The following is a 21,951-nucleotide window of genomic DNA, read 5'->3' as shown; positions in this document are numbered from 1 at the left end:
AATGAATTTGCTATAGTACCTACAGTACTCAGACTTCTCGAATTACTTACATCTTCTTATATCTTAACTTTGTTGTTCATTCAACAACAGAGTCGTTTTCCAGGGAATCCCGTTATGTTAGATGATGCATCGCCTCGCCTCGCCTCGCATGGCATCGAATCGCATGTCATTGCATCGCATCGCATTGAACTGCATGGTATTGAATCACAAGGCATTGAATGGCATGGCATGGCATGGCATGGCATGGCATCACGTCACGTCTCTCGTCTCTCGTCTCTCGTCTCTAGTCTCTAGTCTCTCGTCTCTCGTCTCTCGTCTCTCGTCTCTCGTCTCTCGTCTCTCGTCTCGTCTCTCGTCTCTCGTCTCTCGTCTCTCGTCTCTCGTCTCTCGCTCTCTCGCCTCTCGCCTCTCGCCTCTCGCCTCTCGCCTCTAGCCTCTAGCCTCTCGCCACCCAGCCCTGCCTCGCTTCGCCTCGTCTCCGGTTTGTGAAAACGATGTATCAAGCAAAGTGTTAGATGTGAAAAAGTCGTGATATATATACAAAAATGGAATAGTTGGCGCGTAATAGTGCTGTTCGTTTTCTGTTATGGTATCAGAGAGAGAACGTTTTTGACGAGCGTTGGCGTAACAGGCCCCTTGCACTTTTAATTCGTTATTGTACTTTTCAAAAGCTGTAGGACACATGACAAATGGAGGTTTATGTATTAGAGTTAAGCGCTATACTCCCTGGCCAGGAGCGAATTCGTGAAACGCCACGCGAGTCTGTTTACCACTTTGCCGCCAGTTACATATTCACTACTCATGAATGAAACCATGTAATATCATGAATTTGCATATATATATAAATTCATTGATCAGGTAAGAAATGGTTAAAGCCTTTACTGCATGGCGTTTATATGTATGCTTGAATTCGAATAGTACTCAACGATAATCACATGCCCTTTTGCAATTGAAACTCGCTACGTGGTTTCTAGCCGCAATTGTTGCCTGGTGTTGCAGAGCAACCATGCATCCTATCGCTTCTCGGCCTTTTGGCTAAGATCAAAGTGTAGTATCTGTTCTTATCAGCTTAATATCTGATACGATCCCCATGTGGGATCCTCGATATTAAACTGATTTTTGCAACATGGCGAAGTGCTAGGAGCTTGCTCCACCTTTGCCGCGGATCGGCCCGGTATTGCAGTACCTCTGGGATCGGTCCACTCCCTTCGGGGAGACCAAAAACAACCCTATCAACTAGTCAAAATCAAGTAGGAGACGATTATGTTAATTGGTTATGTACATTAATGAATCGTGTTAATTTGAATTGCAGTAATTACTTCACACCAGCCAACATCGTATGAGGAAAAAGCCTTGGAACGAGCAGCAGAAGTGAGTCAGTCGAGTCCGGGTTTGATGGGTCGAAGCTGAACAACTGCAACGAGTTAGAGGGAAGGAAGGAAGGAAGGAAGGAAGGAAGGAAGGAAGGAAGGAAGGAGAAAGAAGGAGAAAGAAGGAGAGTGAGGTGAGTAATATCATTTAATAACTTTAGATTAAAGATTATGTGCGAGCAAAGAAATACGATGGTTGGTGTGGAAGGAAAGAAGTTGATTTTATGAATGGGGGGGGGGTTGCCAGTTAGTGCAATATTAATTGATTTTGTTTGTTTTCTGAGATAGGTTATATAGGGTGAAGTTTTTCTCTATTTATATAAGTGTGGAAACTGGTTTAGATAGCTTAGTGGTTTGTTATGAAAAGGCTGGTAGAGATGGGTTGAATAGTGTTAGACTTGTGTCTGCATTTAGTGGAGAACTGGATTTGGTATTTAAATGGCATCTAATATGACGTAGTCATTGTGCAAATAAACTCTAAATCAACGGGTTTACTATGATCGAGAACCTAACTATAATAGTTACCCATTGTTGGCATGCTCTTCTTTTTTTACAGAATTACTCACTCTCCCTTGTGAGGGAGGGAGGGAGGGAGGGAGGAGTGTGTGTGTATATCACTCGGAATTCCTTAGTCGGCTCTGACGGCGAAATTATATTCATACATACATCAAGATTAGACGTTTATCTATTTAATTTACCATTGCTGGAATGTACCAATGCGTAATAAAGACGAAATTCGACTTGAGATGGAGGGAGGTGTTGCTTTGGTGTGGTTTTACACGGCAACTCAACGATCGTTTGCCACTTCCACGCTTGCCTGCCAGCCGGCCAGCCACTAGCCTCAAAGTGAATTCCAGTGTCTTGATTAGCTTTACAATCCATCATTTACCTCAATACACACTAACAATGTGTATTTATATACTTCAATCGAGCATTCGATGCACACATTCACCTGTAATATATACGTCAATGAAACCCAGAACCCACCCAAGTTCAAGCGCACCTGCACTCTCACCCCTCTCCATTTGAATGCTAGTTTCCTATTTAGATTTCAAATGCTTCATTCACCCCTCTAAACACCACCGACGTATATTTACATTCTTTATTTAGGCAGGCACACATTCATTCACGTAAAATAACGAATAAAATTGATATAGAATCTACTATAATTTGCAAAGCGACCAACCACCAAATGTCATTGTGAAAGCTAGTTTCGTAATTAGCTTTGCAATACTTCATTTACCTCCCTAAACACCAACAATGACCGAGTATTTGTATACTCGGTAAAAGCGATGGATGGATTCCTTACACATTCACATATATTAAGCAATGAATTTGCTATAGTACCTACAGTACTCAGACTTCTCGAATTACTTACATCTTCTTATATCTTAACTTTGTTGTTCATTCAACAACAGAGTCGTTTTCCAGGGAATCCCGTTATGTTAGATGATGCATCGCCTCGCCTCGCCTCGCATGGCATCGAATCGCATGTCATTGCATCGCATCGCATTGAACTGCATGGTATTGAATCACAAGGCATTGAATGGCATGGCATGGCATGGCATGGCATGGCATCACGTCACGTCTCTCGTCTCTCGTCTCTCGTCTCTCGTCTCTAGTCTCTAGTCTCTAGTCTCTCGTCTCTCGTCTCTCGTCTCTCGTCTCGTCTCTCGTCTCTCGTCTCTCGTCTCTCGTCTCTCGTCTCTCGTCTCTCGTCTCTCGTCTCTCGTCTCTCGTCTCTCGCCTCTCGCCTCTCGCCTCTCGCCTCTCGCCTCTAGCCTCTAGCCTCTCGCCACCCAGCCCTGCCTCGCTTCGCCTCGTCTCCGGTTTGTGAAAACGATGTATCAAGCAAAGTGTTAGATGTGAAAAAGTCGTGATATATATACAAAAATGGAATAGTTGGCGCGTAATAGTGCTGTTCGTTTTCTGTTATGGTATCAGAGAGAGAACGTCTCCTATTTATATTTTTTGACGAGCGTTGGCGTAACAGGCCCCTTGCACTTTTAATTCGTTATTGTACTTTTCAAAAGCTGTAGCTACCTTAAGACACATGACAAATGGAGGTTTATGTATTAGAGTTAAGCGCTATACTCCCTGGCCAGGAGCGAATTCGTGAAACGCCACGCGAGTCTGTTTACCACTTTGCCGCCAGTTACATATTCACTACTCATGAATGAAACCATGTAATATCATGAATTTGCATATATATATAAATTCATTGATCAGGTAAGAAATGGTTAAAGCCTTTACTGCATGGCGTTTATATGTATGCTTGAATTCGAATAGTACTCAACGATAATCACATGCCCTTTTGCAATTGAAACTCGCTACGTGGTTTCTAGCCGCAATTGTTGCCTGGTGTTGCAGAGCAACCATGCATCCTATCGCTTCTCGGCCTTTTGGCTAAGATCAAAGTGTAGTATCTGTTCTTATCAGCTTAATATCTGATACGATCCCCATGTGGGATCCTCGATATTAAACTGATTTTTGCAACATGGCGAAGTGCTAGGAGCTTGCTCCACCTTTGCCGCGGATCGGCCCGGTATTGCAGTACCTCTGGGATCGGTCCACTCCCTTCGGGGAGACCAAAAACAACCCTATCAACTAGTCAAAATCAAGTAGGAGACGATTATGTTAATTGGTTATGTACATTAATGAATCGTGTTAATTTGAATTGCAGTAATTACTTCACACCAGCCAACATCGTATGAGGAAAAAGCCTTGGAACGAGCAGCAGAAGTGAGTCAGTCGAGTCCGGGTTTGATGGGTCGAAGCTGAACAACTGCAACGAGTTAGAGGGAAGGAAGGAAGGAAGGAAGGAAGGAAGGAAGGAAGGAAGGAAGGAGAAAGAAGGAGAAAGAAGGAGAGTGAGGTGAGTAATATCATTTAATAACTTTAGATTAAAGATTATGTGCGAGCAAAGAAATACGATGGTTGGTGTGGAAGGAAAGAAGTTGATTTTATGAATGGGGGGGGGGTTGCCAGTTAGTGCAATATTAATTGATTTTGTTTGTTTTCTGAGATAGGTTATATAGGGTGAAGTTTTTCTCTATTTATATAAGTGTGGAAACTGGTTTAGATAGCTTAGTGGTTTGTTTATGAAAGGCTGGTAGAGATGGGTTGAATAGTGTTAGACTTGTGTCTGCATTTAGTGGAGAACTGGATTTGGTATTTAAATGGCATCTAATATGACGTAGTCATTGTGCAAATAAACTCTAAATCAACGGGTTTACTATGATCGAGAACCTAACTATAATAGTTACCCATTGTTGGCATGCTCTTCTTTTTTTTACAGAATTACTCACTCTCCCTTGTGAGGGAGGGAGGGAGGGAGGGAGGAGTGTGTGTGTATATCACTCGGAATTCCTTAGTCGGCTCTGACGGCGAAATTATATTCATACATACATCAAGATTAGACGTTTATCTATTTAATTTACCATTGCTGGAATGTACCAATGCGTAATAAAGACGAAATTCGACTTGAGATGGAGGGGAGGTGTTGCTTTGGTGTGGTTTTACACGGCAACTCAACGATCGTTTGCCACTTCCACGCTTGCCTGCCAGCCGGCCAGCCACTAGCCTCAAAGTGAATTCCAGTGTCTTGATTAGCTTTACAATCCATCATTTACCTCAATACACACTAACAATGTGTATTTATATACTTCAATCGAGCATTCGATGCACACATTCACCTGTAATATATACGTCAATGAAACCCAGAACCCACCCAAGTTCAAGCGCACCTGCACTCTCACCCCTCTCCATTTGAATGCTAGTTTCCTATTAGATTTCAAATGCTTCATTCACCCCTCTAAACACCACCGACGTATATTTACATTCTTTATTTAGCAGGCACACATTCATTCACGTAAATAACGAATAAAATTGATATAGAATCTACTATAATTTGCAAAGCGACCAACCACCAAATGTCATTGTGAAAGCTAGTTTCGTAATTAGCTTTGCAATACTTCATTTACCTCCCTAACACCAACAATGACCGAGTATTTGTATACTCGGTAAAAGCGATGGATGGATTCCTTACACATTCACATATATTAAGCAATGAATTTGCTATAGTACCTACAGTACTCAGACTTCTCGAATTACTTACATCTTCTTATATCTTAACTTTGTTGTTCATTCAACAACAGAGTCGTTTTCCAGGGAATCCCGTTATGTTAGATGATGCATCGCCTCGCCTCGCCTCGCATGGCATCGAATCGCATGTCATTGCATCGCATCGCATTGAACTGCATGGTATTGAATCACAAGGCATTGAATGGCATGGCATGGCATGGCATGGCATGGCATCACGTCACGTCTCTCGTCTCTCGTCTCTCGTCTCTCGTCTCTAGTCTCTAGTCTCTCGTCTCTCGTCTCTCGTCTCTCGTCTCTCGCTCTCGTCTCTCGTCTCTCGTCTCTCGTCTCTCGTCTCTCGTCTCTCGTCTCTCGTCTCTCGTCTCTCGTCTCTCGCCTCTCGCCTCTCGCCTCTCGCCTCTCGCCTCTAGCCTCTAGCCTCTCGCCACCCAGCCCTGCCTCGCTTCGCCTCGTCTCCGGTTTGTGAAAACGATGTATCAAGCAAAGTGTTAGATGTGAAAAAGTCGTGATATATATACAAAAATGGAATAGTTGGCGTGTAATAGTGCTGTTCGTTTTCTGTTATGGTATCAGAGAGAGAACGTCTCCTATTTATATTTTTTGACGAGCGTTGGCGTAACAGGCCCCTTGCACTTTTAATTCGTTATTGTACTTTTCAAAAGCTGTAGCTACCTTAAGACACATGACAAATGGAGGTTATGTATTAGAGTTAAGCGCTATACTCCCTGGCCAGGAGCGAATTCGTGAAACGCCACGCGAGTCTGTTTACCACTTTGCCGCCAGTTACATATTCACTACTCATGAATGAAAACCATGTAATATCATGAATTTGCATATATATATAAATTCATTGATCAGGTAAGAAATGGTTAAAGCCTTTACTGCATGGCGTTTATATGTATGCTTGAATTCGAATAGTACTCAACGATAATCACATGCCCTTTTGCAATTGAAACTCGCTACGTGGTTTCTAGCCGCAATTGTTGCCTGGTGTTGCCAGAGCAACCATGCATCCTATCGCTTCTCGGCCTTTTGGCTAAGATCAAAGTGTAGTATCTGTTCTTATCAGCTTAATATCTGATACGATCCCCATGTGGGATCCTCGATATTAAACTGATTTTTTGCAACATGGCGAAGTGCTAGGAGCTTGCTCCACCTTTGCCGCGGATCGGCCCGGTATTGCAGTACCTCTGGATCGGTCCACTCCCTTCGGGGAGACCAAAACAACCCTATCAACTAGTCAAAATCAAGTAGGAGACGATTATGTTAATTGGTTATGTACATTAATGAATCGTGTTAATTTGAATTGCAGTAATTACTTCACACCAGCCCAACATCGTATGAGGAAAAAGCCTTGGAACGAGCAGCAGAAGTGAGTCAGTCGAGTCCGGGTTTGATGGGTCGAAGCTGAACAACTGCAACGAGTTAGAGGGAAGGAAGGAAGGAAGGAAGGAAGGAAGGAAGGAAGGAAGGAAGGAGAAAGAAGGAGAAAGAAGGAGAGTGAGGTGAGTAATATCATTTAATAACTTTAGATTAAAGATTATGTGCGAGCAAAGAAATACGATGGTTGGTGGGAAGGAAAGAAGTTGATTTATGAATGGGGGGGGGGGTTGCCAGTTAGTGCAATATTAATTGATTTTGTTTGTTTTCTGAGATAGGTTATATAGGGTGAAGTTTTTCTCTATTTATATAAGTGTGGAAAACTGGTTTAGATAGCTTAGTGGTTTGTTATGAAAAGGCTGGTAGAGATGGGTTGAATAGTGTTAGACTTGTGTCTGCATTTAGTGGAGAACTGGATTTGGTATTTAAATGGCATCTAATATGACGTAGTCATTGTGCAAATAAACTCTAAATCAACGGGTTTACTATGATCGAGAACCTAACTATAATAGTTACCCATTGTTGGCATGCTCTTCTTTTTTTTACAGAATTACTCACTCTCCCTTGTGAGGGAGGGAGGGAGGGAGGGAGGAGTGTGTGTGTATATCACTCGGAATTCCTTAGTCGGCTCTGACGGCGAAATTATATTCATACATACATCAAGATTAGACGTTTATCTATTTAATTTACCATTGCTGGAATGTACCAATGCGTATAAAGACGAATTCGACCTTGAGATGGAGGGAGGTGTTGCTTTGGTGTGGTTTTACACGGCAACTCAACGATCGTTTGCCACTTCCACGCTTGCCTGCCAGCCGGCCAGCCACTAGCCTCAAAGTGAATTCCAGTGTCTTGATTAGCTTTACAATCCATCATTTACCTCAATACACACTAACAATGTGTATTTATATACTTCAATCGAGCATTCGATGCACACATTCACCTGTAATATATACGTCAATGAAACCCAGAACCCACCCAAGTTCAAGCGCACCTGCACTCTCACCCCTCTCCATTTGAAATGCTAGTTTCCTATTTAGATTTCAAATGCTTCATTCACCCCTCTAAACACACCGACGTATATTTACATTCTTTATTTAGCAGGCACACATTCATTCACGTAAAATAACGAATAAAATTGATATAGAATCTACTATAATTTGCAAAGCGACCAACCACCAAATGTCATTGTGAAAGCTAGTTTCGTAATTAGCTTTGCAATACTTCATTTACCTCCCTAAACACCAACAATGACCGAGTATTTGTATACTCGGTAAAAGCGATGGATGGATTCCTTACACATTCACATATATTAAGCAATGAATTTGCTATAGTACCTACAGTACTCAGACTTCTCGAATTACTTACATCTTCTTATATCTTAACTTTGTTGTTCATTCAACAACAGAGTCGTTTTCCAGGGAATCCCGTTATGTTAGATGATGCATCGCCTCGCCTCGCCTCGCATGGCATCGAATCGCATGTCATTGCATCGCATCGCATTGAACTGCATGGTATTGAATCACAAGGCATGAATGGCATGGCATGGCATGGCATGGCATGGCATCACGTCACGTCTCTCGTCTCTCGTCTCTCGTCTCTCGTCTCTAGTCTCTAGTCTCTCGTCTCTCGTCTCTCGTCTCTCGTCTCTCGTCTCTCGTCTCTCGTCTCTCGTCTCTCGTCTCTCGTCTCTCGTCTCTCGTCTCTCGTCTCTCGTCTCTCGTCTCTCGCCTCTCGCCTCTCGCCTCTCGCCTCTCGCCTCTAGCCTCTAGCCTCTCGCCACCCAGCCCTGCCTCGCTTCGCCTCGTCTCCGGTTTGTGAAAACGATGTATCAAGCAAAGTGTTAGATGTGAAAAAGTCGTGATATATATACAAAAATGGAATAGTTGGCGTGTAATAGTGCTGTTCGTTTTCTGTTATGGTATCAGAGAGAGAACGTCTCCTATTTATATTTTTTGACGAGCGTTGGCGTAACAGGCCCCTTGCACTTTTAATTCGTTATTGTACTTTCAAAAGCTGTAGCTACCTTAAGACACATGACAAATGGAGGTTTATGTATTAGAGTTAAGCGCTATACTCCCTGGCCAGGAGCGAATTCGTGAAACGCCACGCGAGTCTGTTTACCACTTTGCCGCAGTTACATATTCACTACTCATGAATGAAACCATGTAATATCATGAATTGCATATATATATAAATTCATTGATCAGGTAAGAAATGGTTAAAGCCTTTACTGCATGGCGTTTATATGTATGCTTGAATCGAATAGTACTCAACGATAATCACATGCCCTTTTGCAATTGAAACTCGCTACGTGGTTTCTAGCCGCAATTGTTGCCTGGTGTTGCAGAGCAACCATGCATCCTATCGCTTCTCGGCCTTTTGGCTAAGATCAAAGTGTAGTATCTGTTCTTATCAGCTTAATATCTGATACGATCCCCATGTGGGATCCTCGATATTAAACTGATTTTTGCAACATGGCGAAGTGCTAGGAGCTTGCTCCACCTTTGCCGCGGATCGGCCCGGTATTGCAGTACCTCTGGGATCGGTCCACTCTCCTTCGGGGAGACCAAAAACAACCCTATCAACTAGTCAAAATCAAGTAGGGAGACGATTATGTTAATTGGTTATGTACATTAATGAATCGGTTAATTTGAATTGCAGTAATTACTTCACACCAGCAACATCGTATGAGGAAAAAGCCTTGGAACGAGCAGCAGAAGTGAGTTCAGTCGAGTCCGGGTTTGATGGTCGAAGCTGAACAACTGCAACGAGTTAGAGGGAAGGAAGGAAGGAAGGAAGGAAGGAAGGAAGGAAGGAAGGAAGGAGAAAGAAGGAGAAAGAAGGAGAGTGAGGTGAGTAATATCATTTAATAACTTTAGATTAAAGATTATGTGCGAGCTAAAGAAATACGATGGTTGGTGTGGAAGGAAAGAAGTTGATTTTATGAACTGGGGGGGGGGGTTGCCAGTTAGTGCAATATTAATTGATTTTGTTTGTTTTCTGAGATAGGTTATATAGGGTGAAGTTTTTCTCTATTTATATAAGTGTGGAAACTGGTTTAGATAGCTTAGTGGTTTGTTATGAAAAGGCTGGTAGAGATGGGTTGAATAGTGTTAGACTTGTGTCTGCATTTAGTGGAGAACTGGATTTGGTATTTAAATGGCATCTAATATGACGTAGTCATTGTGCAAATAAACTCTAAATCAACGGGTTACTATGATCGAGAACCTAACTATAATAGTTACCCATTGTTGGCATGCTCTTCTTTTTTTTACAGAATTACTCACTCTCCCTTGTGAGGGAGGGAGGGAGGGGGGAGGAGTGTGTGTGTATATCACTCGGAATTCCTTAGTCGGCTCTGACGGCGAAATATATTCATACATACATCAAGATTAGACGTTATCTATTTAATTTACCATTGCTGGAATGTACAATGCGTAATAAAGACGAAATTCGACTTGAGATGGAGGGAGGTGTTGCTTTGGTGTGGTTTTACACGGCAACTCAACGATCGTTTGCCACTTCCACGCTTGCCTGCCAGCCGGCCAGCCACTAGCCTCAAAGTGAATTCCAGTGTCCTTGATTAGCTTTACAATCCATCATTACCTCAATACACACTAACAATGTGTATTTATATACTTCAATCGAGCATTCGATGCACACATTCACCTGTAATATATACGTCAATGAAACCCAGAACCCACCCAAGTTCAAGCGCACCTGCACTCTCACCCCTCTCCATTTGAATGCTAGTTTCCTATTTAGATTTCAAATGCTTCATTCACCCCCTCTAAACACCACCGACGTATATTTACATTCTTTATTTAGCAGGCACACATTCATTCACGTAAAATAACGAATAAAATTGATATAGAATCTACTATAATTTGCAAAGCGACCAACCACCAAATGTCATTGTGAAAGCTAGTTTCGTAATTAGCTTTGCAATACTTCATTTACCTCCCTAAACACCAACAATGACCGAGTATTTGTATACTCGGTAAAAGCGATGGATGGATTCCTTACACATTCACATATATTAAGCAATGAATTTGCTATAGTACCTACAGTACTCAGACTTCTCGAATTACTTACATCTTCTTATATCTTAACTTTGTTGTTCATTCAACAACAGAGTCGTTTTCCAGGGAATCCCGTTATGTTAGATGATGCATCGCCTCGCCCTCGCCTCGCATGGCATCGAATCGCATGTCATTGCATCGCATCGCATTTGAACTGCATGGTATTGAATCACAAGGCATTGAATGGCATGGCATGGCATGGCATGGCATGGCATCACGTCACGTCTCTCGTCTCTCGTCTCTCGTCTCTCGTCTCTAGTCTCTAGTCTCTCGTCTCTCGTCTCTCGTCTCTCGTCTCTCGTCTCTCGTCTCTTCGTCGTCTCGTCTCTCGTCTCTCGTCTCTCGTCTCTCGTCTCTCGTCTCTCGTCTCTCGCCTCTCGCCTCTCGCCTCTCGCCTCTCGCCTCTAGCCTCTAGCCTCTCGCCACCCAGCCCTGCCTCGCTTCGCCTCGTCTCCGGTTTGTGAAAACGATGTATCAAGCAAAGTGTTAGATGTGAAAAAGTCGTGATATATATACAAAAATGGAATAGTTGGCGTGTAATAGTGCTGTTCGTTTTCTGTTATGGTATCAGAGAGAGAACGTCTCCTATTTATATTTTTTGACGAGCGTTGGCGTAACAGGCCCCTTGCACTTTTAATTCGTTATTGTACTTTTCAAAGCTGTAGCTACCTTAAGACACATGACAAATGGAGGTTTATGTATTAGAGTTAAGCGCTATACTCCCTGGCCAGGAGCGAATTCGTGAAACGCCACGCGAGTCTGTTACCACTTTGCCGCCAGTTACATATTCACTACTCATGAATGAAACCATGTAATATCATGAATTTGCATATATATATAAATTCATTGATCAGGTAAGAAATGGTTAAAGCCTTTACTGCATGGCGTTTATATGTATGCTTGAATTCGAATAGTACTCAACGATAATCACATGCCCTTTTGCAATTGAAACTCGCTACGTGGTTTCTAGCCGCAATTGTTGCCTGGTGTTGCAGAGCAACCATGCATCCTATCGCTTCTCGGCCTTTTGGCTAAGATCAAAGTGTAGTATCTGTTCTTATCAGCTTAATATCTGATACGATCCCCATGTGGGATCCTCGATATTAAACTGATTTTTGCAACATGGCGAAGTGCTAGAGAGCTTGCTCCACCTTTGCCGCGGATCGGCCCGGTATTGCAGTACCTCTGGGATCGGTCCACTCCCTTCGGGGAGACCAAAACAACCTATCAACTAGTCAAAATCAAGTAGGAGACGATTATGTTAATTGGTATGTACATTAATGAATCGTGTTAATTTGAATTGCAGTAATTACTTCACACCAGCCAACATCGTATGAGGAAAAAGCCTTGGAACGAGCAGCAGAAGTGAGTCAGTCGAGTCCGGGTTTGATGGGTCGAAGCTGAACAACTGCAACGAGTTAGAGGGAAGGAAGGAAGGAAGGAATGGAAGGAAGGAAGGAAGGAAGGAAGGAGAAAGAAGGAGAAAGAAGGAGAGTGAGGTGAGTAATATCATTTAATAACTTTAGATTAAAGATTATGTGCGAGCAAAGAATATACGATGGTTGGTGTGGAAGGAAAGAAGTTGATTTTATGAATGGGGGGGGGGGTTGCCAGTTAGTGCAATATTAATTGATTTTGTTTGTTTTCTGAGATAGGTTATATAGGGTGAAGTTTTTCTCTATTTATATAAGTGTGGAAAACTGGTTTAGATAGCTTAGTGGTTTGTTATGAAAAGGCTGGTAGAGATGGGTTGAATAGTGTTAGACTTGTGTCTGCATTTAGTGGAGAACTGGATTTGGTATTTAAATGGCATCTAATATGACGTAGTCATTGTGCAAAATAAACTCTAAATCAACGGGTTTACTATGATCGAGAACCTAACTATAATAGTTACCCATTGTTGGCATGCTCTTCTTTTTTTTACAGAATTACTCACTCTCCCTTGTGAGGGAGGGAGGGAGGGAGGGAGGAGTGTGTGTGTATATCACTCGGAATTCCTTAGTCGGCTCTGACGGCGAAATTATATTCATACATACCATCAAGATTAGACGTTTATCTATTTAATTTACCATTGCTGGAATGTACAATGCGTAATAAAGACGAAATTCGACTTGAGATGGAGGGAGGTGTTGCTTTGGTGTGGTTTACACGGCAACTCAACGATCGTTTGCCACTTCCACGCTTGCCTGCCAGCCGGCCAGCCACTAGCCTCAAAGTGAATTCCAGTGTCTTGATTAGCTTTACAATCCATCATTTACCTCAATACACACTAACAATGTGTATTTATATACTTCAATCGAGCATTCGATGCACACATTCACCTGTAATATATACGTCAATGAAACCCAGAACCCACCCAAGTTCAAGCGCACCTGCACTCTCACCCCTCTCCATTGAATGCTAGTTTCCTATTTAGATTTCAAATGCTTCATTCACCCCTCTAAACACCACCGACGTATATTTACATTCTTTATTTAGCAGGCACACACATTCATTCACGTAAAATAACGAATAAAATTGATATAGAATCTACTATAATTTGCAAAGCGACAACCACCAAATGTCATTGTGAAAGCTAGTTTCGTAATTAGCTTGCAATACTTCATTTACCTCCCTAAACACCAACAATGACCGAGTATTTGTATACTCGGTAAAAGCGATGGATGGATTCCTTACACATTCACATATATTAAGCAATGAATTTGCTATAGTACCTACAGTACTCAGACTTCTCGAATTACTTACATCTTCTTATATCTTAACTTTGTTGTTCATTCAACAACAGAGTCGTTTTCCAGGGAATCCCGTTATGTTAGATGATGCATCGCCTCGCCTCGCCCTCGCATGGCATCGAATCGCATGTCATTGCATCGCATCGCATGAACTGCATGGTATTGAATCACAAGGCATTGAATGGCATGGCATGGCATGGCATGGCATGGCATCCACGTCACGTCTCTCGTCTCTCGTCTCTCGTCTCTCGTCTCTAGTCTCTCGTCTCTCGTCTCTCGTCTCTCGTCTCTCGTCTCTCGTCTCTCGTCTCTCGTCTCTCGTCTCTCGTCTCTCGTCTCTCGTCTCTCGTCTCTCGTCTCTCGCCTCTCGCCTCTCGCCTCTCGCCTCTCGCCTCTAGCCTCTAGCCTCTCGCCACCCAGCCCTGCCTCGCTTCGCCTCGTCTCCGGTTTGTGAAAACGATGTATCAAGCAAAGTGTTAGATGTGAAAAAGTCGTGATATATATACAAAATGGAATAGTTGGCGTGTAATAGTGCTGTTCGTTTTCTGTTATGGTATCAGAGAGAGAACGTCTCCTATTTATATTTTTTGACGAGCGTTGGCGTAACAGGCCCCTTGCACTTTTAATTCGTTATTGTACTTTTCAAAAGCTGTAGCTACCTTAAGACACATGACAAATGGAGGTTTATGTATTAGAGTTAAGCGCTATACTCCCTGGCCAGGAGCGAATTCGTGAAACGCCACGCGAGTCTGTTTACCACTTTGCCGCAGTTACATATTCACTACTCATGAATGAAACCATGTAATATCATGAATTTGCATATATATATAAATTCATTGATCAGGTAAGAAATGGTTAAAGCCTTTACTGCATGGCGTTTATATGTATGCTTGAATTCGAATAGTACTCAACGATAATCACATGCCCTTTTGCAATTGAAACTCGCTACGTGGTTTCTAGCCGCAATTGTTGCCTGGTGTTGCAGAGCAACCATGCATCCTATCGCTTCTCGGCCTTTTGGCTAAGATCAAAGTGTAGTATCTGTTCTTATCAGCTTAATATCTGATACGATCCCCATGTGGGATCCTCGATATTAAACTGATTTTTGCAACATGGCGAAGTGCTAGGAGCTTGCTCCACCTTTGCCGCGGATCGGGCCCGGTATTGCAGTACCTCTGGGATCGGTCCACTCCCTTCGGGGAGACCAAAAACAACCCTATCAAACTAGTCAAAATCAAGTAGGAGACGATTATGTTAATTGGTTATGTACATTAATGAATCGTGTTAATTTGAATTGCAGTAATTACTTCACACCAGCCAACATCGTATGAGGAAAAAGCCTTGGACGAGCAGCAGAAGTGAGTCAGTCGAGTCCGGGTTTGATGGGTCGAAGCTGAACACTGCAACGAGTTAGAGGGAAGGAAGGAAGGAAGGAAGGAAGGAAGGAAGGAAGGAAGGAAGGAGAAAGAAGGAGAAAGAAGGAGAGTGAGGTGAGTAATATCATTTAATAACTTTAGATTAAAGATTATGTGCGAGCAAAGAAATACGATGGTTGGTGTGGAAGGAAAGAAGTTGATTTTATGAATGGGGGGGGGGTTGCCAGTTAGTGCAATATTAATTGATTTTGTTTGTTTTCTGAGATAGGTTATATAGGGTGAAGTTTTTCTCTATTTATATAAGTGTGGAAACTGGTTTAGATAGCTTAGTGGTTTGTTATGAAAAGGCTGGTAGAGATGGGTTGAATAGTGTTAGACTTGTGTCTGCATTTAGTGGAGAACTGGATTTGGTATTTAAATGGCATCTAATATGACGTAGTCATTGTGCAAATAAACTCTAAATCAACGGGTTTACTATGATCGAGAACCTAACTATAATAGTTTACCCATTGTTGGCATTGCTCTTCTTTTTTTTACAGAATTACTCACTCTCCCTTGTGAGGGAGGGAGGGAGGGGAGGGAGGAGTGTGTGTGTATATCACTCGGAATTCCTTAGTCGGCTCTGACGGCGAAATTATATTCATACATACATCAAGATTAGACGTTTATCTATTTAATTTACCATTGCTGGAATGTACCAATGCGTAATAAAGACGAAATTCGACTTGAGATGGAGGGAGGTGTTGCTTTGGTGTGGTTTTACACGGCAACTCAACGATCGTTTGCCACTTCCACGCTTGCCTGCCAGCCGGCCAGCCACTAGCCTCAAAGTGAATTCCAGTGTCTTGATTAGCTTTACAATCCATCATTTACCTCAATACACACTAACAATGTGTATTTATATACTTCAATCGAGCATTCGATGCACACATTCACCTGTAATATATACGTCAATGAAACCCAGAACCCACCCAAGTTCAAGCGCACCTGCACTCTCACCCCTCTCCATTTGAATGCTAGTTTCCTATTTAGATTTCAAATGCTTCATTCACCCCTCTAAACACCACCGACGTATATTTACATTCTTTATTTAGCAGGCACACATTCATTCACGTAAAATAACGAATAAATTGATATAGAATCTACTATAATTTGCAAAGCGACCAACCACCAAATGTCATTGTGAAAGCTAGTTTCGTAATTAGCTTTGCAATACTTCATTTACCTCCCTAAACACCAACAATGACCGAGTATTTGTATACTCGGTAAAAGCGATGGATGGATTCCTTACACATTCACATATATTAAGCAATGAATTTGCTATAGTACCTACAGTACTCAGACTTCTCGAATTACTTACATCTTCTTATATCTTAACTTTGTTGTTCATTCAACAACAGAGTCGTTTTCCAGGGAATCCCGTTATGTTAGATGATGCATCGCCTCGCCTCGCCTCGCATGGCATCGAATCGCATGTCATTGCATCGCATCGCATTGAACTGCATGGTATTGAATCACAAGGCATTGAATGGCATGGCATGGCATGGCATGGCATGGCATCACGTCACGTCTCTCGTCTCTCGTCTCTCGTCTCTCGTCTCTAGTCTCTAGTCTCTAGTCTCTCGTCTCTCGTCTCTCGTCTCTCGTCTCTCGTCTCTCGTCTCTCGTCTCTCGTCTCTCGTCTCTCGTCTCTCGTCTCTCGTCTCTCGTCTCTCGTCTCTCGTCTCTCGCCTCTCGCCTCTCGCCTCTCGCCTCTCGCCTCTAGCCTCTAGCCTCTCGCCACCCAGCCCTGCCTCGCTTCGCCTCGTCTCCGGTTTGTGAAAACGATGTATCAAGCAAAGTGTTAGATGTGAAAAAGTCGTGATATATATACAAAAATGGAATAGTTGGCGTGTAATAGTGCTGTTCGTTTTCTGTTATGGTATCAGAGAGAGAACGTCTCCTATTATATTTTTTGACGAGCGTTGGCGTAACAGGCCCTTGCACTTTTTAATTCGTTATTGTACTTTTCAAAGCTGTAGCTACCTTAAGACACATGACAAATGGAGGTTTATGTATTAGAGTTAAGCGCTATACTCCCTGGCCAGGAGCGAATTCGTGAAAACGCCACGCGAGGTCTGTTTACCACTTTGCCGCCAGTTACATATTCACTACTCATGAATGAAACCATGTAATATCATGAATTTGCATATATATATAAATTCATTGATCAGGTAAGAAATGGTTAAAGCCTTTACTGCATGGCGTTTATATGTATGCTTGAATTCGAATAGTACTCAACGATAATCACATGCCCTTTTGCAATTGAAACTCGCTACGTGGTTTCTAGCCGCAATTGTTGCCTGGTGTTTGCAGAGCAACCATGCATCCTATCGCTTCTCGGCCTTTTGGCTAAGATCAAGTGTAGTATCTGTTCTTATCAGCTTAATATCTGATACGATCCCCATGTGGGATCCTCGATATTAAACTGATTTTTGCAAACATGGCGAAGTGCTAGGAGCTTGCTCCACCTTTGCCGCGGATCGGCCCGGTATTGCAGTACCTCTGGGATCGGTCCACTCCCTTCGGGGAGACCAAAAACAACCCTATCAACTAGTCAAAATCAAGTAGGAGACGATTATGTTAATTGGTTATGTACATTAATGAATCGTGGTTAATTTGAATTGCAGTAATTACTTCACACCAGCCAACATCGTATGAGGAAAAAGCCTTGGAACGAGCAGCAGAAGTGAGTCAGTCGAGTCCGGGTTTGATGGGTCGAAGCTGAACAACTGCAACGAGTTAGAGGGAAGGAAGGAAGGAAGGAAGGAAGGAAGGAAGGAAGGAAGGAAGGAGAAAGAAGGAGAAAGAAGGAGAGTGAGGTGAGTAATATCATTTAATAACTTTAGATTAAAGATTATGTGCGAGCAAAGAAATACGATGGTTGGTGTGGAAGGAAAGAAGTTGATTTTATGAATGGGGGGGGGGGTTGCCAGTTAGTGCAATATTAATTGATTTTGTTTGTTTTCTGAGATAGGTTATATAGGGTGAAGTTTTTCTCTATTTATATAAGTGTGGAAACTGGTTTAGATAGCTTAGTGGTTTGTTATGAAAAGGCTGGTAGAGATGGGTTGAATAGTGTTAGACTTGTGTCTGCATTTAGTGGAGAACTGGATTTGGTATTAAATGGCATCTATATGACGTAGTCATTGTGCAAATAAACTCTAAATCAACGGGTTTTACTATGATCGAGAACCTAACTATAATAGTTACCCATTGTTGGCATGCTCTTCTTTTTTTTACAGAATTACTCACCTCTCCCTTGTGAGGGAGGGAGGGAGGGAGGGAGGAGTGTGTGTGTATATCACTCGGAATTCCTTAGTCGGCTCTGACGGCGAAATTATATTCATACATACATCAAGATTAGACGTTTATCTATTTAATTTACCATTGCTGGAATGTACCAATGCGTAATAAGACGAATTCGACTTGAGATGGAGGGAGGTGTTGCTTTGGTGTGGTTTTACACGGCAACTCAACGATCGTTTGCCACTTCCACGCTTGTCCTGCCAGCCGGCCAGCCACTAGCCTCAAAGTGAATTCCAGTGTCTTGATTAGCTTTACAATCCATCATTTACCTCAATACACACTAACAATGTGTATTTATATACTTCAATCGAGCATTCGATGCACACATTCACCCTGTAATATATACGTCAATGAAACCCAGAACCACCCAAGTTCAAGCGCACCTGCACTCTCACCCCTCTCCATTTGAATGCTAGTTTCCTATTTAGATTTCAAATGCTTCATTCACCCCTCTAAACACCACCGACGTATATTTACATTCTTTATTTTAGCAGGCACACATTCATTCACGTAAAATAACGAATAAAATTGATATAGAATCTACTATAATTTGCAAAGCGACCAACCACCAAATGTCATTGTGAAAGCTAGTTTCGTAATTAGCTTTGCAATACTTCATTTACCTCCCTAAACACCAACAATGACCGAGTATTTGTATACTCGGTAAAAGCGATGGATGGATTCCTTACACATTCACATATATTAAGCAATGAATTTGCTATAGTACCTACAGTACTCAGACTTCTCGAATTACTTACATCTTCTTATATCTTAACTTTGTTGTTCATTCAACAACAGAGTCGTTTTCCAGGGAATCCCGTTATGTTAGATGATGCATCGCCTCGCCTCGCCTCGCATGGCATCGAATCGCATGTCATTGCATCGCATCGCATTGAACTGCATGGTATTGAATCACAAGGCATTGAATGGCATGGCATGGCATGGCATGGCATGGCATCACGTCACGTCTCTCGTCTCTCGTCTCTCGTCTCTCGTCTCTAGTCTCTAGTCTCTCGTCTCTCGTCTCTCGTCTCTCGTCTCTCGTCTCTCGTCTCTCGTCTCTCGTCTCTCGTCTCTCGTCTCTCGTCTCTCGTCTCTCGTCTCTCGTCTCTCGTCTCTCGCCTCTCGCCTCTCGCCTCTCGCCTCTCGCCTCTAGCCTCTAGCCTCTCGCCACCCAGCCCTGCCTCGCTTCGCCTCGTCTCCGGTTTGTGAAAACGATGTATCAAGCAAAGTGTTAGATGTGAAAAAGTCGTGATATATATACAAAAATGGAATAGTGGCGTGTAATAGTGCTGTTCGTTTTCTGTTATGGTATCAGAGAGAGAACGTCTCCTATTTATATTTTTTGACGAGCGTTGGCGTAACAGGCCCCTTGCACTTTTAATTCGTTATGTACTTTTTCAAAAGCTGTAGCTACCTTAAGACACATGACAAATGGAGGTTTATGTATTAGAGTTAAGCGCTATACTCCCTGGCCAGGAGCGAATTCGTGAAACGCCACGCGAGTCTGTTTACCACTTTGCCGCCAGTTACATATTCACTACTCATGAATGAAACCATGTAATATCATGAATTTGCATTATATATATAAATTCATTGATCAGGTAAGAAATGGTTAAAGCCTTTACTGCATGGCGTTATATGTATGCTTGAATTCGAATAGTACTCAACGATAATCACATGCCCTTTTGCAATTGAAACTCGCTACGTGGTTTCTAGCCGCAATTGTTGCCTGGTGTTGCAGAGCAACCATGCATCCTATCGCTTCTCGGCCTTTTGGCTAAGATCAAAGGTGTAGTATCTGTTCTTATCAGCTTAATATCTGATACGATCCCCATGTGGGATCCTCGATATTAAACTGATTTTTGCAACATGGCGAAGTGCTAGGAGCTTGCTCCACCTTTGCCGCGGATCGGCCCGGTATTGCAGTACCTCTGGGATCGGTCCACTCCCTTCGGGGAGACCAAAAACAACCCTATCAACTAGTCAAAATCAAGTAGGAGACGATTATGTTAATTGGTTATGTACATTAATGAATCGTGTTAATTTGAATTGCAGTAATTACTTCACACCAGCCAACATCGTATGAGGAAAAAGCCTTGGAACGAGCAGCAGAAGTGAGTCAGTCGAGTCCGGGTTTGATGGGTCGAAGCTGAACAACTGCAACGAGTTAGAGGGAAGGAAGGAAGGAAGGAAGGAAGGAAGGAAGGAAGGAAGGAAGGAGAAAGAAGGAGAAAGAAGGAGAGTGAGGTGAGTAATATCATTTAATAACTTTAGATTAAAGATTATGTGCGAGCAAAGAAATACGATGGTTGGTGTGGAAGGAAAGAAGTTGATTTTATGAATGGGGGGGGGGGTTGCCAGTTAGTGCAATATTAATTGATTTTGTTTGTTTTCTGAGATAGGTTATATAGGGTGAAGTTTTTCTCTATTTATATAAGTGTGGAAACTGGTTTAGATAGCTTAGTGGTTTGTTATGAAAAGGCTGGTAGAGATGGGTTGAATAGTGTTAGACTTGTGTCTGCATTTAGTGGAGAACTGGATTTGGTATTTAAATGGCATCTAATATGACGTAGTCATTGTGCAAATAAACTCTAAATCAACGGGTTTACTATGATCGAGAACCTAACTATAATAGTTACCCATTGTTGGCATGCTCTTCTTTTTTTTACAGAATTACTCACTCTCCCTTGTGAGGGAGGGAGGGAGGGAGGGAGGAGTGTGTGTGTATATCACTCGGAATTCCTTAGTCGGCTCTGACGGCGAAATTATATTCATACATACATCAAGATTAGACGTTTATCTATTTAATTTACCATTGCTGGAATGTACCAATGCGTAATAAAGACGAAATTCGACTTGAGATGGAGGGAGGTGTTGCTTTGGTGTGGTTTTACACGGCAACTCAACGATCGTTTGCCACTTCCACGCTTGCCTGCCAGCCGGCCAGCCACTAGCCTCAAAGTGAATTCCAGTGTCTTGATTAGCTTTACAATCCATCATTTACCTCAATACACACTAACAATGTGTATTTATATACTTCAATCGAGCATTCGATGCACACATTCACCTGTAATATATACGTCAATGAAACCCAGAACCCACCCAAGTTCAAGCGCACCTGCACTCTCACCCCTCTCCATTTGAATGCTAGTTTCCTATTTAGATTTCAAATGCTTCATTCACCCCTCTAAACACCACCGACGTATATTTACATTCTTTATTTAGCAGGCACACATTCATTCACGTAAAATAACGAATAAAATTGATATAGAATCTACTATAATTTGCAAAGCGACCAACCACCAAATGTCATTGTGAAAGCTAGTTTCGTAATTAGCTTTGCAATACTTCATTTACCTCCCTAAACACCAACAATGACCGAGTATTTGTATACTCGGTAAAAGCGATGGATGGATTCCTTACACATTCACATATATTAAGCAATGAATTTGCTATAGTACCTACAGTACTCAGACTTCTCGAATTACTTACATCTTCTTATATCTTAACTTTGTTGTTCATTCAACAACAGAGTCGTTTTCCAGGGAATCCG

The 21,951-nt window shown here is 42.3% G+C and overlaps 1 long non-coding RNA gene and 8 other non-coding genes across 9 annotated transcripts; all 9 read left to right on the top strand.

Annotated features, from left to right (window-relative positions):
* The first annotated feature begins 1,015 nt into the window (after window positions 1-1,015).
* On the top strand, window positions 1,016-1,208 carry LOC138361020 (U2 spliceosomal RNA). Its single transcript, XR_011226756.1, has one exon. It is a non-coding gene; the product is annotated as a U2 spliceosomal RNA (small nuclear RNA).
* A 2,548-nt stretch (window positions 1,209-3,756) lies between these two features.
* Window positions 3,757-3,949, top strand: LOC138361019 (U2 spliceosomal RNA). Its single transcript, XR_011226755.1, has one exon. It is a non-coding gene; the product is annotated as a U2 spliceosomal RNA (small nuclear RNA).
* A 2,541-nt stretch (window positions 3,950-6,490) lies between these two features.
* On the top strand, window positions 6,491-6,683 carry LOC138361015 (U2 spliceosomal RNA). The gene has a single exon (XR_011226752.1). It is a non-coding gene; the product is annotated as a U2 spliceosomal RNA (small nuclear RNA).
* Window positions 6,684-9,220: 2,537 nt separating this feature from the next.
* LOC138361011 (U2 spliceosomal RNA) lies at window positions 9,221-9,413 on the top strand. The gene has a single exon (XR_011226748.1). It is a non-coding gene; the product is annotated as a U2 spliceosomal RNA (small nuclear RNA).
* Window positions 9,414-11,950: 2,537 nt separating this feature from the next.
* On the top strand, window positions 11,951-12,144 carry LOC138361014 (U2 spliceosomal RNA). The gene has a single exon (XR_011226751.1). It is a non-coding gene; the product is annotated as a U2 spliceosomal RNA (small nuclear RNA).
* A 2,528-nt stretch (window positions 12,145-14,672) lies between these two features.
* LOC138361013 (U2 spliceosomal RNA) lies at window positions 14,673-14,866 on the top strand. The gene has a single exon (XR_011226750.1). It is a non-coding gene; the product is annotated as a U2 spliceosomal RNA (small nuclear RNA).
* Window positions 14,867-15,055: 189 nt separating this feature from the next.
* On the top strand, window positions 15,056-20,639 carry LOC138361007 (uncharacterized). The gene is made up of 3 exons (XR_011226744.1): window positions 15,056-15,161; window positions 17,717-17,908; window positions 20,454-20,639. It is a non-coding gene; the product is annotated as an uncharacterized lncRNA (long non-coding RNA).
* LOC138361018 (U2 spliceosomal RNA) lies at window positions 17,419-17,611 on the top strand. The gene has a single exon (XR_011226754.1). It is a non-coding gene; the product is annotated as a U2 spliceosomal RNA (small nuclear RNA).
* LOC138361012 (U2 spliceosomal RNA) lies at window positions 20,156-20,349 on the top strand. The gene has a single exon (XR_011226749.1). It is a non-coding gene; the product is annotated as a U2 spliceosomal RNA (small nuclear RNA).
* Window positions 20,640-21,951: the final 1,312 nt, after the last annotated feature.

Source organism: Procambarus clarkii, unplaced genomic scaffold, assembly GCF_040958095.1.
Source record: "Procambarus clarkii isolate CNS0578487 unplaced genomic scaffold, FALCON_Pclarkii_2.0 HiC_scaffold_145, whole genome shotgun sequence".
In the NCBI taxonomy this organism is placed as follows: domain Eukaryota; kingdom Metazoa; phylum Arthropoda; class Malacostraca; order Decapoda; family Cambaridae; genus Procambarus; species Procambarus clarkii.
This window is presented reverse-complemented; position numbering and strand designations above follow the sequence as displayed.